We start from the raw sequence: 11,898 nt of genomic DNA on the forward strand, positions 1-11,898 counted from the left end.
GGGTGAGTTGGAGGTTGGCTAGAAAAAGAGAACTAGAGGGGAGGTAGAAATGGATGAGGAGAATTTCTCAGGTTCTTAGGATTCTCTCAATGACTTTACAAGGATGCCAGATACTGGCAGTGAAGAAGCATTAGAGGAAGGAGAGTTTCCTCTTGAGAGGAAGGATGGTAGTTCTATGCTGTGTCTTTTGTATAAGGAAGAGCTTGCATCTTTTTAATCACTCAGCTCTTGCATATGCTAAATATTGCATAGAACAGAAGAAAGGAGGCATCCAGCATACCATTATGGTCAGTATTAAAAAGCCTTCTCCATCTTTTCTCCAGTGATGGATCTGATTGATCTGGAGTTGGTCTGTCCAGAAGCAAATTTTAAGGTGATCGCTCACTGACAAAATTATATCCCTTGGTCCTGCAGGAGAGAGACAGACTTAGATTTCCAAAGGTGGACACACTGGTCTGTTCTTTGATAGCTAACTACGATCACAGTAGAAGGAGATGCTGCTTTTAAGGACATACAAGACAGAAAGATAGTTGAAGCAGGCCTTTGAAGCTGTCAGCTTGGCACTGCATATAGCAGATTGTTCTGGTATAGTGAGATCTGGCTTGCATCTTGCACAACATATGCAAGAGGATATAGAGGAGGAATCCTTTCAGTTGAAACCAGGAGCGCCATATTTGGCAGATGCCTTCTTTGATTTGGTACTTGCCTCTGCAAGAGAATTGGCATCTATAGTGGCAACTAGGAGGCATCTGTGGCTATGCAATTGATCGGCAGATTCGATATCTAAGACTAATTTAATGAAGCTTCCTTTTAAAAGGCAGCTGTTGTTTGGAGAGGATCGTGAAAAGATGGCAAAGGTTTGGGGTGACTCCAAGATACTGAGGCTGCCAGAGTACAGACCAAAGAGTTCTTCGAGGTCTTTTCCAGCCTGAAATAAATTTGGAGACTCTAGCTGTTTTAAGCAAGGGCATACTACAAGTAATAAGAGAACCCATCCATTTGTCAGGTATCAGTCATTTCACTTAGCCAGGAGGGAACAATAAAGTGAGCCTCAGGTGCAAGTCCTTCTCAAGGCTCCTAAGGTGTTTTTGGGAGCCCAATCTCTGATTCTGGAGATAAGTTGAAATCTACTGAAATTTTAATCGGAGATGGGCCAAAATTATATTGGATCATTGGGGCTTAGAGATCATACAAGATGATTACACCTTGGAATTTTTCCATCTGGTTTCAGACCCTTTTATAGTTCCCCTTGTGATTCTGCGAGAAAGTGAGAAGCTGTAAGAGTGATACATGGAAGACTTCTCTGCTTGAAAGCAGTGTTACGAGTTCCAAGGCTCCAATGAGGGCGAGAACAGTATTCAGTTTACTTTGTGGTTCCCAAGAAAGAGAGTTCCTTTCAACCCATTCTGGATCTGAAGCAGGTCAAGAAGTTCCTGCAAGTGACTCATTTCAGAATGGAAGCACTGAAATTGGTCATTCTGACAGTAAGGAAAAGAGAGTGTTTATGACCTCCTTGGATCTTATGGAGCTTATCTTGACATCCCTATAAGAAGGAATACATAAGAATATACTGGGTCAGACTACGGGTCCATCAAGCCCAATATCCTGTTTCCAACAGTGGCCAATCCAAGACACAAGTATCTGGCAATTACCCAAACATTAGATAAATCACAAGTTATTATTGCTTTTAAATTACTGTCATAGTAGTTTATGGATTTATCCTCTAGGAACTTATCCAAACCTTTTTTAAACCCAGTTACACCAACTGCTGTAACCCATTTATTTATTTATTTATTTGTATGCTTTTATATACCAAAGTTTAGCACAGGCCTTCACTCCGGTTTACAGGTATAACAACAGATTATATGAACAGGCAAATGGTTTACATTAATAACTATGGAAGACAGGTTTAGTAACTATAACAGCTAGGTTTTAGAGGGTTAACAGTGATGTAATGTAACAGATTGATTATATTTTACAAGTGAAAAATAACTGAATTACAGTGAAAACATCTGATTACAATGATAGATATATAGAGGAGGTAAAGAAATTGGATAATATATTGTGTTTAATGATGAATATATTTATTGAGTAGGGCAAGATGACATTGAATTGTTTATCCTATTCCATCTTTGTAGGCTTGTCAGAATAGCCAAGTTTTGAGTAGTTTTTAAAATATTTTTGTGTTGTTTTGTAGTCTTATGTTTTCTGGTAGGGTTTTCCAGAGACGTGAACAGACTATTGAGACTGCTCTTTCTCTTACTGTGGTAAGATTGGCGGATGAGACTGAGGGGATAGCTAGCAGCAGGGTTTTTTTGTTGATCTTGTGTTACGTTGTGGACTGTATTTTGTATTATGGTGTTTAGGCAGTCGCTTTCGTTGTTATGTATTGATTTGTGAAAAATGGATAGACTTTGTATTCTATTCTTTTTTTCAAAGGTAGTTCTTTTAGTACAGGGGTGATGTGATCCATTTTTTTGTGGCCAGTGAGGATTCTAGCTGTGGCATTCTGTAATATTTGAAGTGGGCGTGTGGTTGTTTTGGGCAGGCCTAACAGAAGTGAATTGCAATAATCAAAGCTTGTAAAGATCAGGGATTGTACAATGGTTCTGAATTTGGGTTAGTTTAGGAGTGGTTTGAGGTGTTTGAGAATTAATAGTTTGTAGAATCCCTCTTTGATTCTCATTGTACGTGTTTTTTGAAGTTCAGCTCTGGGTCAAGCCATATTCCAAGATCTTTCACATTTTCTTTTAGCTTGATGGAGGTGTTGTCAATTTGAATGGTGTGAATCGGGATGTCCCCTGAGTTTTTTCTTTCAAGTAGAATACATTCCATTTTATCCATGTTAAGGCAGAGTTTCATTTGATTTAGGAGGTTTTTTTTATGTTATTGAGGTATGTGGCTGATAGTTTCAGTGCATTTTCCATAGTGTTTGTTACTGGGATGGAGGGGAGAGAAGGGCTGAGGCTAGAGCTGACAGGACAGCAAAGAAGAGCCAGTCAGCTACCTGCTCCAGTTCTCACCGTCCTTTCCAAACCCCACTCCACCTGCTGCCTGGAGTAGAAAGCTCTTATCTGGTCTGCCGTCTGGAGGTGAGGGAGCAGAGCGGAGTGAACACAGCACCAGGCTCAGCAACTCACTGTGCTCCCGCTTGGGACTCAGCTGACAGCAGAGGGGAGGAAAGAGTCATCCAGAGCTCTGGTCAGGCCAGAATAATTTGTGGCAAGAGAAAGAGGGTGAATGCTGAAAGTGGGTGCGGAGAGAAAGCAGAGTTGCTTACCTGTAACAGGTGTTCTCCCAGAACAGCAGGATGTTAGATCTCACATGTGGGAGACATAATCAGATGGAGCCCTGTCTCGGAATACTTTTTTCAAATTTTCTAGAACTTTGGCACACTGAGCATGCCCAGCAAGCCACTATCCCTGTGGCCACAGGGGGGTCCCCCTTCAGTCTCGTTTGTAGCAAAAAGTAAGAGCGAAAATTAAAACGGTATCGAACCCAACTTCGCGGGGTGGCTGGTGGGTTTCGTGAGGACTACCATCCTGCTGTCCTGGGAGAACACCTGTACAGGTAAGCAACTATGCTTTCTCCCAGGACAAGCAGGATGGTAGTTCTCACATGTGGGTAAATAGCAAGCTACAGGCTGACTCATACGGAAGCAGGCCAACCAGCACCCAAAATGTGCAACAGGCATAACAACTGAGGTGCTGTTGGCAATGATGAGGCAGCCTGAAATTCACAGCAGGTCGAGGTAAGACAAGTTGGGTTTCTACACTGAGAATAAGTTCTTTAGGACAGACTAGCCAAAGACGGAGTCTTGTCATTCAGCCTTGTCCAGGCAGTAGTAGGCTGCAAAGGTGTGGAGAGAGCTCCAAGTCGCAGCCCTGCAGATGTCAGCAATTGGTGCTGAACAGTAGTGTGCCATGGCCCTGACTGAGTGAGCCTTCACTCATCCCTGAAGTGGAAGGCCTGCTTGCTGGTAGCAGAATGTAATGCAGTCTGCCAACCAGATGGAGAGAGTCTGCTTGCCAACCACAACTCCTAGCTTATTTTTGTCAAAAGAAACAAAGCGTTGGGTGAACCTCCTGTGGACTGCGGTGCGGTCTAAATAAAATGAAAGCACACGCTTACAGTCCAAGGTGTGCAGAGTTCACTCACCTGGGTGAGTGTGAGGTGTGATAACAAAATTTATTAGGACCATCTGTTCAGTGGAAATACACCAGAAAATGGTCCAGGGGGCACTGCTTGCTTGTAAATTAAGGGCACTGCTGTTCTTGAAACTGTCTCTGAAGCTGTCTCACACTTAGATAACAGAAAAACATATGTATCGCTTTGTAGTTCTAGGCAAGACAATGAAGAGTTATAAAATCAAGGTTAGTTAAGCTTCCCAGGGCTCTGGGAAATGTTAGAAGTAGCAAATGTTTAGGCAAATGTTTCTCTGTAACCTCGTGACCCTAAATCAAAGGAGTGTTTTAATTATTGGGGAGAATAGTATTTAAGAATGGCTGTTTCAATCACAAACTAAGTCAGGCTCTTAGGCCTACGAGAGCTGACTTCCTTATGCATAAGAAATAAATAAGAAATAAAGGCTATTATTCATAAGAAATACACTGTCTATGTTGTCCTCTGTGTCCTTGGTAAACTTTTTTATTGCAGAGGCCTTGGAAAGAAAGTGGGCAAGACAATAGACTGGTTTAAGTGGAAGTCAGTTATTTATTTATTTATTTTATTTATTTTAAAACTCTTCTATACCGTCGTTAAGTTAGATAACCAATCACAACGGTTTACAGAAAGGCACCATACTGAAAATTATGAATGGTATAGATTACAAATTAAACATGTGCCATCATAGTACGGAAAGAATTTAGGGTGCGTGCGGAGAACCACCTGGTCATGGAGGAACCTTGTGTACCATGAGTAGGTCATAAGAGCCTGCAACTCACTGACCCTGCGAGAAGACGTGATGGCTATTAGGAAAAGTACTTTCCATGTAAGATATCTGAGGTTGCAGGAGAGCAGGGGCTCAAAGGGAGTACACATGAGCCATGCAAGACCATGTTGAGGTCCCATGCCATGACCTGTGGTTGTAGAGGAGGCTTAAATTGTAGTAAGCCTCTCATGAAGCGACCTACAAGGAGTTGAGCCATTATCGGCACATCCCCTATTCCTTGATGGTAAGCAGAGATGGCACTGACGTGTACTCGTATGGAGGAAGTCTGGAGACCAGATTTTGAGAGGTGCCAGAGATAGTCTAAGAGTTTTGGTGTGGGGCAAGAAAAGGGATCAAAGCCTGTGTGTGCCATAAGGTAAACCTCTTCCACTTAGAATGGTAAGACTTCCATGTGGAAGGCTTTTGTGAAGCTACGAAGACTTGAGAGACACTACTAAAAAGATTGAGGGGTTGTAGTATCAACCTTTCAACATCCAGGCCATCAAGGACAGGGTCTGGCGGTTCGGGTGGCGCAACTTGCTGTGATTCTGTGTTATGAGGTTGGGCGCCGTGCCCAGGTGAATGGGTTCCTGGACAGATAGATCGAGAAGTATGGGAAACCAGACTTGGCGTGGCCAATACGGGGCTATGAGTATCATTGAGCCTCGGTCCTGTTATAGCTTCACAAGAGTCTTGCTTATTAGTGGAATCAGAGGGTACGCATATAGCAGGCCTGTGTTCCAGGGGCAGGCAAAGGAATCCATGGTTGGTTCTCTTCGGTCCCTGTGTAGGGAACAGAAGCGTTCCACTTTGCAATTCTGATAGGATGCAAAGAAGTCAATGTTGGGCTGACCCCACCAGCGGAAGATTCTGCTCGCAACAGAGGAATCCAGAGACCACTCGTGGGGCTGGAAACTTCAGCTGAGGCGGTCCGCTACTGCATTCTGTGTGCCTGCCAGATAAGTGGCTCACAGTAGTATTGAGTACGACAGGGCCCAGGCCCAAATCTGCGCCGTCTCTTGGCAGAGGTAAGAGCATGTGAGGGTTGAAATTAGAAGGTAAACTTCAAATATTTCCATGAGGAAAGTTGTAAGAAACTTTCTCAGAGCTCCTAACCGCAAGGCAACTTGCTGTGTGGAAAAAAAGAGACTGAAAGGGGACCCCGTGTGGCCACAGGGTTAGTGGCATGCTGGGCACGTTCAGTGTGCCAGTCAAAGTTCTAGCAACTTTGACAAAAGTATTCCGAAACAGGGATCCATCTGATGAAGTCACTCACATGTGAAGACTACCAGCCTGCTGTCCTGGGAGAATGTGGTTAATGTGGTTGATGAATACTTGTGGGAGCAGTGCATAAAGTGAATGTTAGGGAGGTGAGGGGTGTGAATGCTTGAAGATGTGGTGCAAGGGAGTGTGAATGCTTCTGGGGGTAGTGTTGAAAGGTTTAATGCGGCAAGAGTTGGGGGAGGAGAACAGCAGAAGGAGAAACTAATGCTGTGGAGAAGATGGGGGGTGAATATTGTTTCCCTCCCCATCTCCCTGATGTCAGCAATGCAAATTGGATTGTGTGGCACTTTCTTCCTCCCCAAGGTCCATGTTGCCATCTGTTCTATAGGTGTGATGGGACCAGGACTTGGGTGAGAAACATAGAGGGAGGGAGAGAGGACTGGGACAGGGTTTTGTATGAGAGTCATGGGGCGGGGGGAGGGGTATGAGAGAGCCCAGGATGGGCATAGAAAGGGTTCAAAAGAATGGGGAAGTGTGTGAGGAAAGCCAGCGGGGAGGGTGGGGGTGTGTGTGTGTGTGTGTGTGTGTGTGTGTGTGTGTGTGTGTGTGTGTGCAAGAAAGTCAGTGGTGGTGATTGGGGGGAGGGTGAAAAATTAGAAATGGTGATGAAAGGGTGCGTGTGAGAGCCAGAGGGGGTTAAAAGGCAGGCAGGATGAGGATGGGTGACAGTAGATGGATGAATTGGGAGGGGAAGGGTGAACAGATGAGATAAAAGGGGAGTGGAAGGTAACAGAGCTAGAAGGAGTGAGAAAGTCAGAGATGTTGATTGGTGGAGGAAGGATTTGAAAGATATAGCAGGGTGGGGGAACAGTGAAAGAGGGAGTGAATGTTTCTGAGGAGAGTGACTTGAATGGGGGTGAATATTGGGGGGGGGGGGGGGGGGAGAGGAGTGAGTGTGTGAGACAGAAGGGGTAATGAGGAGGATGTATGTAAGAACCTGGGAGGGTACTAGAGGAGAAGGATCAGAGAGAGAGAGAGAGAGAGCAAGGGGTGGGCAGAGGACAGAATAAGAGGGGGTGCAGCCGGGGATGAGGAATGGGGAGTAGAGTAGCACTAGTGGTGTGAAGGGAAGTGTTAATGTTGTTCTCAAAAGGGTTTAGAGAATGTTATGCTGTGACTGTCTTGGTGGATACGAAGGAGTTCCGTGGCAGACAATGAAATATGTCTGGGCTGGTCAAAGATCAAGTTAAATTGTTGCATGAAGTTATCCAGATTTCTGAGAAGTACATCATCTTGTTCCCACAAGGAAGAAGCCCAGGCTAGAGAAGGAACCGTCCAACAAGGAAAGAATATAGATAATCTTAACATGGTCAGAAAAAAACGAGTTGGCTGAAGTTTGAATTGCATCTTGCAGACATTGAGAAATCCTCTGCACCCCTTGGGATCACCACTATACCTTGGAGGTGGAGGAAGTTGAATTATGAGTTCCACAGCCTGGATGAGTGTTGGTGCAGGACCCCCCCCAGGACAGGCACTGGAGCAGGAGCCAGACATGCGACCTGCATCATATCTAGTGCTGAGACGAGGTCCATAATGAATCTTTTACTTGATCAAATTGCTGCTGAGCCTGTTGCATGAACTGGTGCAGGAGACCAATCAATTCTGCTTTTTGCTTCTGCATCTGGTGGCTCAAAGCAACAATGGCCCGTCACAGGAACACATTCACCGAGCACATGGCTCAGCAAACTGTCAGGGCCAGGCACCCCTCTGCCTGTTCCTGGGGGTAGCCCTCCAGCTACTCCGAAGCACTTTCGGACTGAACAGGAACAGCGAATGCATGAATCCCTGTGTGGTGGCTGAACCTCAAGGCAAGGCCCAAGGCCACGCCAACAGCAGGCAAGCACGTCCTGATATGGACAAGACAGAGTCCACGAGTCTGTACAAAGGCAGGATGTATAGCTGAAGGCTTAACAAAAACAAGCTGAAGCAGAGAACTAGCAAGGGCAAGGCGGATGGCTTGAGACAAGACTGATGACTTGTAACAAAGCTGATGGCTTGCACAGTAGAGATGTGAATCGGAACCGGAATCGGTTTGGATTCCAGTTCCGATTCACATCGTGGTTTTTTTTTCGTCCGGCCCGATCGCAGTTTTGGTTATTGGCTGCGCCCGAGCCGATAAACAAAAAACCCACCCCGACCGTTTAAAACTAATCCCTTAGCTTCCCCCACCCTCCCGACCCCCCCCAAAAACATTTTACAGATACCTGGTGGTCCAGTGAGGGTCCCGGGAGCGTTCTCCCACTGGATGACCGGGCCATCTTTAAAAATGGCGCGGGCTATCCAGTGCTCCTACCATGTGATAGGGGCCGGCCAATGGCACGGATACCCTGTCACTTGGTAAGGGCAAAGGCCATCGGCACCATTTTTATTAGTGGCAGCCGACGGCCCGAGAGCGGGAGATCGCTCCCAGGACCCCCACTGGACCACCAGGTACCTGTAAAAAGTTTTTTTTGGGGGGGGTCGGAGGGTGGGGGAAGCTAAGGGATTAGTTTTAAAGGGTCGGGGTGGGTTTAGGGGTTATTTTTGTGTGCCATTTTTCCCGCCCTCCCCAAAACGATAAGAGAACCCCCACGAACAATATCGTGGGGTTTTCCTATCGTTTTGGGGGAGCCCCCGATTTCTGACAATATTTTCAATCGTCCGAAGCCCGATTCACATCCCTATTGCACAGTGTACAGTTGAACTGGAGCAGAACTGAAGACTGAAACAGGATAAACCAAAGACAGGAACAAAGCCAAACAGGGTCCAGCAGACAGAAGGCAAGCAAGATCCAACACAATCTGGGGTCAAGACAGGTAAATGAGTGAGGAAAATCCAGTAACTAGTCTGGGAGCAAGGCAGGCAGCAAGCAAGCAAAGAGACCCCAATAACTGATCCAGGATCAAAGCAAGTAGAATCTAGAGCATTCCAAGGTTAAGGAAAATAGCAAGCAAACTAGCAAAATCCAAAAGCAGGCACACAGCAAGCAAGGAACAGGCACAGGCTAAGGAAGCTGTTATCAAAGCAAAGAGTCCAGCTTCAGACAGGCTAAGTAGTCTGGAGCATATGCCAGCACTATCAGGGTGAACATCCAGCTTGCCCTCCAATGTGCACAGAATTGTGCGTGCAGATGCACATGAACACTTGTGCATACCTCCGCTGGTTCTTAGTTGCGTACGTGTCAGGGTGCCCACTGGCATTTCCCTGCCACACAGTGAGCATCCAAAGCCGGGGTTTCTGGGAAGGCAGCTGGTTTCTAACAGCAATAGTGGCATTACGATAATCTTTATTTTATTCTCCATTTCTTTCCTAATAATGCCTAGCATTCTATTTACTTTCTTGGCCACCACCATACACTGAGCAGAGGATTTTAACAGTGAATCTATTTCCTTTTCTTGCCTCCTGGATGGTGTCTCCCAATGTGGAACCCTGCATTGTGTAGCTATCATTTAGGTTGCTCTTCGCTATGTGCATCATTTTGCACTTATCCACATTAAATGTTATCACATGGATGCTCAGTCTCTCAAGGTCCTCTTACAATTTCTCACAATCCTTGTGATTGAACAACTTTGAATAATTTTGTATCATCAGCAAATTTGATCACCTCACTTGTTGTTCCCATCTCTAGATCATTTATTAATATGTTCAAAAGCAGTGGTCTTAGTAAGAATGTCTGCTGGGTATCATTCTAGCGCAGGTCCTTAATGTATTTCTTATGGTTGTCTCCTTTATTTCTGCCCCTTCTTCTTGTTTAATTGTGGGCTAATGAGATGTTTATTGCTCTAAATGTTTTTTGTTTTCTTGTGATATTTTCTGCTTGTTGTGTTACTGTGCAAAGAATATTCTTTGTAATATTTTTGAAAATTAATAGTTAAAAAAAAAAAAAAAAAAAAAAGCAGTGGTCCCAGTACAGATTCCTGGGGCTGTCCACTAGTCACCCTTCTCCATTAAGAAAACTGACCATTTAACTCTACTCTCTGTTTTCCATTTTGTAACCAGTTCTCAATCCACAATAAAACATTGCCTCCTATCCCTTGGCTTTTTAATTTTCTTGAGTCTCTCATGAGGGACTTTGCCAGATGCTTTCTGAAAATCCAGATAACCTATGACAATAGGCTCACCTTTTTCCACCTGTTTATTCATGCTTTCAAAAATTGTGGCAGATTGGTGAGGTAAGACTTCTCCTTGGTTAAATCCATGTTGTTTTTTTCTCATTAAACTCCGATTATATGTTCAATAATTTTGCTCATTGTAATAGTTCAACCATTTTGCCTGGCACTGACATCAGGAACACTGGTATGAAGTTTCCTGGATCTCCCCTGGAAACCTTTTTAAAAACTGGAATTACATTAGCCACCCTCCAATCTTCAGGTACCGTAACTGATTTTAATTATAGTTTACAGATTACTAATAGTACGTATGCAATTTCAATTTTAGTTCTTTCAGCACTCTGTGATGTACACCATCTGGTGCATGTGATATGTAGGTCTAACTTATCTGGTGAACTCTAAATATTTGCACTTATCCAGTTATCTTAACACAATAAGTAGCCCCGCCAATATCTGCCCATTGCCCGTCCCCAAGATATCCAGCTAACTACCTAGCCGGATAAATACTTACACAGTTAAGTGATGTCCGCTGAACATAACTGGATATTCAGCAACCACCACTTAGCCGGATAAGTCACTACTTATCCGTTTATGTAGCGCTAAACATTGGGCTGTTATATACATAGATAGATACGCATAGTAACATTCATTACACAAGCTGCAGTATTTCAAACTTGAAGTAAAATACTAGACCAAATACTTTTCACAAATAATTATTTGTATAAAAGTAGAGATTTAAAACAAAAGGTCCCGTTATTAACTTTTATCTTTTCACAGCTGAGCCAAGGTTTTGCTGCTAGCTGGAATAATGTTACAATGAATGTATCTATCATTTCTTAATACCAGAGAGATAACCCCCATGAGCCTTCTCCCTCCCACTTGCCACCACTGTTGCTTTCCTCCTCGTCCCCCATGTATGTTGTCTCAGTCCCCATATACCCACTTCCCCCATCTCCACTCTTCTCTTTGTCTCACCCCCCCCCCCCCCCAAACCTGCTTCTCACCCACACCAGCCTCTGTCTCTCCACTGCCATCCCCCACCTGACTCTCTCCCAGCTTGCTACCTCCATGCTGACATCACAGCCCCTTTGTACACACCTCCCCTTAGCAACTTGTAGAGCAGAGTACCTCTCCTCTTTTATGGGATTATGACAAATAAACATGGACTTTTAATCTATAGGATATACTGCAGCTGTGTGAACATCATATTCTGAAAGCAGAATATTGTGATTCGTTCATGTCTCTATTTGTTTAAAGCAGCAGCACTAGCTAGATGATAAAATCTTCAACCCACTGTTCTGCTTGTTTCTTGGTTTTATTGATTTGTTACATTTTGTTTGAAGGTCTCAATTCTAGTCTAATATTTGATTTTTTATACATTTGCACTTTCTTTTTGAACAAAGAGTCTGCATCTTAGAACATAAGGCTTGCCGTATTGGGTCAGATCAATGGTCCATCAAGCACAGTATCCTGTTTCCAGCAGTGGCCAATCCAGGTCACAGGAATCTGGCAGGATCACAACAGGTAAATAGATTCCAAGTTGCTTATCCCAAGAATAAGCAGTGGATATCTGCAACTCCACTTTAACAATGGTTT

The sequence above is a fragment of the Rhinatrema bivittatum genome, chromosome 4 (genome assembly GCF_901001135.1).
Source record: "Rhinatrema bivittatum chromosome 4, aRhiBiv1.1, whole genome shotgun sequence".
Classification (NCBI taxonomy): domain Eukaryota; kingdom Metazoa; phylum Chordata; class Amphibia; order Gymnophiona; family Rhinatrematidae; genus Rhinatrema; species Rhinatrema bivittatum.